The sequence below is a fragment of the Octopus bimaculoides genome, chromosome 20, assembly GCF_001194135.2.
Source record: "Octopus bimaculoides isolate UCB-OBI-ISO-001 chromosome 20, ASM119413v2, whole genome shotgun sequence".
Classification (NCBI taxonomy): domain Eukaryota; kingdom Metazoa; phylum Mollusca; class Cephalopoda; order Octopoda; family Octopodidae; genus Octopus; species Octopus bimaculoides.
The window spans coordinates 32,681,027-32,688,071 of NC_069000.1; positions in this window are offsets into that span (position 1 = coordinate 32,681,027).

The following is a 7,045-nucleotide window of genomic DNA, read 5'->3' on the forward strand; positions in this document are numbered from 1 at the left end:
TATATATATATATATATATATATATATATATATATACATATGCATATTTATCTACGGACACACATAGACGCTTGCATACACATACACTTACACACACACACGCGTATGTAAGCATTATACTATATGTGTCTGTGTCCGCCTCTGTGTCTGTGTGTGTGAATTTAATGCCAATATCTCAAAATCAGCAAATTGCGTAGATTTAGAAATTAATGTCTGACGAATATTATAAAATGTAACTCCGAACATTCCAATGAATGCTATACAGGAATTATATTATTTAATTCTATATGAGAAAATTCTATATAATAAATTATATCTAGCCTTGCTGATTTTCACACTTAATATAGCCTAAATTTGAATTATATTGAAATCCGTGCAATACCAAGTGTTACGTGTTTCAGAAACACTCACCGTTAGGTGCGCTAATATCCATTGGGTAACCACATAAGTTAATATTAGTAATTTTAACACATGGTTACCAATACAGGCTTTTATTTAAAGGATTAAATGGTTCAACTAAAACATGGAGGGAGGCTCAGTGAGAAATAAGATCATACTTGATAACCTAGTTTTAAATACAGCACATTCAACCATTTCAATCATCCGTTACCCATGAGTAAGTCGCGGGTGGGGATTACTCAAGCACCGCCTCCTCATGCTACAATATGAAGCAACTATTATTACATTTTCCAACTGGATTTCCAAGCATGACCAACTGAGATTATGCATACCATTAAGCAATTTCGCTCATGTTCTACCACTACGTCTCCTGTCGGCTGACTCAGCTTTCAGAATCTGTCTGGCTATCCTTTCCACAGGCATTCTAACGACAGGTCTGTAGTGCCAGAGTTGTGAACTCTCAATGAGGGGAATCAGTGGATCGAATCCTTAATCACTGAGTTAAACATTCTGTTGATTGTCGTTACTTCTGAGATCCTTCGTAAGGAACCTCATTTCAGTCGGTGGTATTCGCGATCGTACCTTCTGCCATTACCAACATTTAGGAACCTAAGTGCGCATAGGCAAGGAAACCGAATTGAAGATAACAAGTCAGAATTTTTCACCAAACTCCACTCTTCTGGGAATCGAATGGTGAAGTCGATTCATTACTCAGGCAGCACTTACAATTCTAACATCCATTTCAGATTTCTGCCTTCCATCTCTTGTGAATGCTAAAAAAAACTTCGCTAGCCTCAGTGAGGCTCTACAAACTTACAGAATTCACTGAAGACACTTTCTTGAAAGGACCAGTATTTCAGTTTTTGGAGCACTTATCATCTCTACCGAATATCAAGCAGTGCCGTGTCGTCTGCAAATATTAGTACATCTGTAGATAAAAAAATGGGTTCGTTACAGCCGGAACGTTTTTGATCAAAGGTGTCTCATGAAGTAAAGCTAACTTGGAGCTAAATAGATGATACATCTTGGACTGGTTTCATCCCATTTCTTCAATTTATGGAACTACTTCGATTTATGGAGCTGCTTCAGCTTACGGAACTTTCTATTAAAGACACAAACTTGTGCCTTTAATATATTCATTAAGCAAAACCAGTTCCAGGCAGTTCAAACTAATATGTATATATTATTTTTTTCTTTCTACTCTAGACACAAGGCTCACAATTTTGGGATCAGGGGGCCTGTCGATAAGATCGACCCAGTACGCAACTGGTACTTAATTTATCGACGCGAACGGATGAAAGGCAAAGTCGACCTCGGTGGAGCTAATACCTGTATTGAATTATATATGTATTCCATCAAATAATATTGCACTCATTTTTACCATGCATTCACTTTTAGCCACAAGTAAAAGTGGAGGCGCAATGGCCCAGTGGTTAGGACTCGTAGTCATAGAATCGCGGTTTCAATTCCCAGACCGGCGTTGTGAGTGTTTATTGAGCGAAAACACCTAAAGCCCCCACGACGCTCCGGCAGTGGATGGTGGCGAACCCTGCTATACTCTTCCACCACAACTTTCTCTCACTCTTGCTTCCTGTTTCTGTTGTGCCTGTAATTCAAAGGGTGAGCCTTGTCACACTGTGTCACGCTGAATATCCCCGAGAACTACGTTAAGGGTACACGTGTCTGTGGAATGCTCAGCCACTTGCACGTTAATTTCTCGAGCAGGCTGTTCCGTTGATCATATCAACTGGAACCCTCGATGTTGTAAGCGATGGAGTGCCAACAACAACATTGTTGCTACACGAGACTGTGATCCAAGACACTTGCTCAAGCTGATATTCGTTAGAATTGAACCTAAGATGTCCAGAACTGCAATATATGACTTATTCACTATTCTGCATTGCTGCCATAATGGCTTGGCATGAGCAATAACAAGAAGACAATAATGTAGGTAGGAGAAATAAACTAAGAAGCTTTTAAAACTGAAAAATTATGAAAAGGTAAAAAAGACAAGGTTTTCTAAATGATATAATAAATGGAGAAATCCTAGCAATTCTCGCTGTTCTATAGGGCTTTACTTGTACAGTAATGATTAGGTGGTGATGTAATGCAGTACATCTACGTAGGGGTCTCCAAATGCATATTCGTGTGCTCGTATGTATTAATGCTCACACACTCTCACACACGCACATTTATATATGTATTCATATATATATATATATATATATATATATATATATATATATATATATATATATATATATATATATATATATATATATATATGTATGTTTATACGCACACAAACATATATATGTCATATTTGTTATGGATCACCGTATTTTTGACATATTAATAAATTTGAAAATATGTCTTTTTTTTTATTCTTTTGTTTTTGTCTTTTTAAGAAGTCGCTCAAATGCAAATGTAGCTCAAATATATGATGCATACGTATACACACCCGCTACATATACATACAGATACACCCACTTATAAATGTGTGTTCGTGTGTGTAGGGCTGTGTGTTATTGTTCATTATAAGGCTGACTCTATAAACATTTGTTCCCGAGCAAAAACGCAGTGTGTCGGTATGGGATAGGGGGTGTAGTAAGAGTGGGTGGAGGGAGATTTTTCAATGAAGCGGGGATGAAGACAATCCTGTTATTTGAGGGTATCCGTAGAGGAGGGTGCGGGGCTGAAGATGGCGGGAAAATTACGAAGAGAGTGATAAGGCATTAGGGAGCCTGTTGGTAAATGGAAGTCTTTCAACGAAAATATGTTTGTAAGAATGAAGAATGCACATAAGAAAGCGAGTGGGGCGAGAGTGTTGCAGTTATTGCATATGAGAGGGAGAGAGAGAGAAATAAAGAGAGAAAGGAAGAAGAAAACAAGGAAGGAAGGAAAGAAAGAAAGTAAGAAAGAAAGAAAGAAAGAAAGAATGAATGAAAGAAAGAAAGGAAGAAAGAAAGAAGAAAGCAGAAGAAGAAAGAACGAAGAAAAAAGGAAAAAAGAAAGAAGAAAGAAAAGAAAGTAACAAAGCAAAGAAAGGAAGAAAGCAAAGAAAGGAAGAAAGAAAGGAAGAAAGAAAGGAAGAAAAAAAAGAAAGAAAGAAAGAAAGAAAGAAAGAAAGAAAGAGATAAAGAAGGAAAGAAAGAAAGGAAGGAAGAAAGAGAGAAGGAAAGGAAGAAAGAATGTGTGGGCGAAAGAATTTACTGGTGTGTAAGCAGTGACGGACGCTCTAATGTAGGTGTTCGAGTGTGATGGTCATTGCAGTTGTTGTTGTTGTTGTTGTTGAATAACTCCAGTTCAGCTCTGACGGAGTTGACCGATGTTCCAGCCATTTTTGGTTTTGTTTTCTTTTTTTTCTCTGAATAACCGATGTCTGTTGCGGTGTGATTTTGAAGGAGATTTTGACTTCTATTCTAACAGGATGTGCGATCAAGCACTAAGCAGAGGCTAACTCATTGTCTTCAATGGTCTTGCTATGGTGGTAATGGTGATGGTGGTGCTAAACCTAACCACACAGGATTGGCATTAATAGTGAGGAGTAACGGTAGTGATGACATGTGTCTGAAATTAAGGGGGGGGGAGATAGTCGATTACTTCGACCCCAGTTCTTGACTGGTACTTAATTTATCGACTCCGAAAGGCAGAGTTGACCTCGACAGAATTTTAACTCAGAACGCAGCGACGGACGAAATACCGCTAAGCATTTTGACTGTTGTGCTAATGATTCGTCTCCTTGATGGTAGTCATTGTTTTTGCTATGCTCAGCTTAAACCTGATCGAGCAGAGCTATGATCAAAGACGTTCCAGGCGTGACCGTACCACTGGCTGGTACTACATTACAACACCATCTACTCATTATTGTACAAGTAACACGCTATAGAACAGGAAGAATTGCTAAGATTTCTCCATTTATCATATCATTTAGAGAGCTTCTCTTTTTACCTTTCATAATTTTTCAATTTTAAAAGCCTCTTGGTTTATTCCTCCAACCTACGCTATTGTCTTCTTGTTATCGCTTATGCCAAGCCATCATGGCAGCAACACAGAATAGCGAATAAATCGCATTGCAGTCATGGACATCTTGTATGACGGTTTTCTGTAGCAACAACCTTTGTGAGTAAAAACGAATGGGTGGTAAAAATGTGTAGAACATCGTTGGACAGAATACATATTTAATTCTATATACGTATTAGCGTGAACTGCCTGGAACTGATTTCTCCAAACGAATATAATGAAGACACAACGTAGTATATTTAATAGGAAATTCCATAAATCGAAGCACCTCTATAAATCGAAGTAGCTCCATAAATCGAAGAAATGGGAATTCATTAATGAAACTCATCCAAGATGTATCACCTGCTTATAATCATGTCAGCTTTGCTTTATGAGACACCTATGATGAAAGGAGCTTCTGCTGTAACGAGCCCATTCTTTTTATTTACAGATGCACTGATATTTGCAGACGAGGCGGTACTACTTGATATTTGGCTCATCAGAAGGTAACGTCTAGCATGCACCGAATAGGTTTGCTGCCGAGTACTACAAGGTAGAGATGACAATAAGTGCTACAAAGACTGAGATATTGTTCCTCTCAAGAAAGCCTTTCCATTGTACTGTACATGTTTATGAAGCATCTTTTGTGGTATTCCGATATTGATTTATCTAGCTCTACGTCATCTAAAATAGTATAGACGGGAAATGTCGGAAGAATTTAAGTATTCAAGAGAGATGGGAGGCAGAAAGTTGGGGTGGATGTTAAAATTGCAAGTGCTGTTAAAATAATACACCATCTTCAAGAGAGGTGAGAGTGGTGACAAAGTCAGACTTGTTACCTTTATTTCGGTTTCCTTGCCTATCCTCAGTTATGGCCCTGGATGTACGTAATAACAGAGGGTACGATCGCGAATATTAGCGGCTGAATTGGGTTTCCTCCGAAAGATCTCGGGTGTAACGTTACTCGATAGAATATCTAAGTCGGTGACCGAAGATTTTCTCCAGGTCGAGCCAGTAATTCCCCTCATTGAGAGTTCACATCTCTGGCACTACAGACCTGTCGCTAGAATGCCTGTGGAAAAAGATCGCAAGACAGATTTTGCAAGCTGAGTCAGCCGACAGGAGACGTAGTGGTAGAATAATATCCATAGAAGTTCAAGTATTTACAAGGGATGATGGGGCGGGGTGGAGCTGCTGGTAGCTGAAATTGATGTTAGAATTGCAAGTACTGGCAGCATTCGATCTTCAGAACAGGAGGGGTTGGTGAAAAAGTCGAACTTAAAATATCTTCGGTTTGGTTTTCCTGCCTATCCTCAACTATGATCTTAAATGTAGATTATAAATGAAGATAGTGTTACATTATCTAACGTGACTATATATATATATATATATATATAAGAGGTTGTTTTTGAGGAAATTTTGTCTGTTATTTGCAGCAGGAAGAGAGGCCGCATATAGGATCTCTCTTTTGCTCGTGTGGTTGTTGTTCTGATTACGCAAATCTATTACCTAGAGCGTTCCAAACATGGCCATATTTTGTGGTATTCCGTTATCGATTTATCTAGTTCTACGTCATCTAAAATAGTATAGGCGGGAAATGTCGGAAGAAACGTCGTAAATGTTTACTCAGACTCTTCGATATTCTGAATTTCTGTTATGCTGAGATCAACATGGCCTCTCACCGCCAAAGCGATCGATAACTTTTATCGAATTACAGATTCAAGGCCTGGAATATGCGGGAGGAGGTTTGCTGATTACATTGACCTCGGTGCCGAGGAAGGCATTTATTTTATCGACACCGAAAGTATGAAATGTGAAAAAGACCTCGGCGAAATTTGAACTCAGAACATTAAGCCAAAAGAGATACAGCCAAGCATTTTGTCCGACGTGCTAATGATTCTACCAGTTCACTGCTTTTCTGAGGTGGATGAATAAAGTACAAATCTGAGGTGATTAACTGACGGATTTTTAAAGTGTGCGACAGGATGTCTCCGTATTGGTTCAAGCTCTTTTCGTTTGAGTTCGAATCCTACCGTCGCTTACTTGGGTAAAAGACTTCATTTTTAGCCCAATTTAACACTACCTCTTGACCCCAGGGTTCGCCTTTTCAGAGTTGGTTCTGTGACTGGCATTAGACTAGGTATTTGGTGTAGAGAGTTATTCCACCCTAAATCCTAAGATTCTCAAACGCCGCTGTGTTTCTTCATGTCTAAATGATAAAGAAAGAACATCAGCTCGAATATGACGGTAGATTGTAATTTATGGAAATTTAGCTGCTATGTTTAGCATGTTAAGCAACCACGTATAAGTTTCCAGGATGAGATAGAGGTGATGTTTGGTGTTGTGCTGTAATTTTGGGAAACGAAGATGGAAGTAGCATAACTGCTATGCAAACAAATAATCAAAGACGTTCCAGGCGTGGCCTCCATATCTTTTTCAAACATAATATATCTAAGAGTACATTATTGTGTTCTATTTTTTGTTAAGACGGTAAGATTTGATGTGTGGAAGACATTGCCGCTATGTCCGGCAAGTCTAACAACCACATGGACACCGTGGTTGTGGCGGCGGCGGCAGCGGCGGTCTTGGTGGCGGTCTTGGCGGCGGCGGCAGCGGCGGTCTTGGTGGCGGTCTTGGCGGCGGC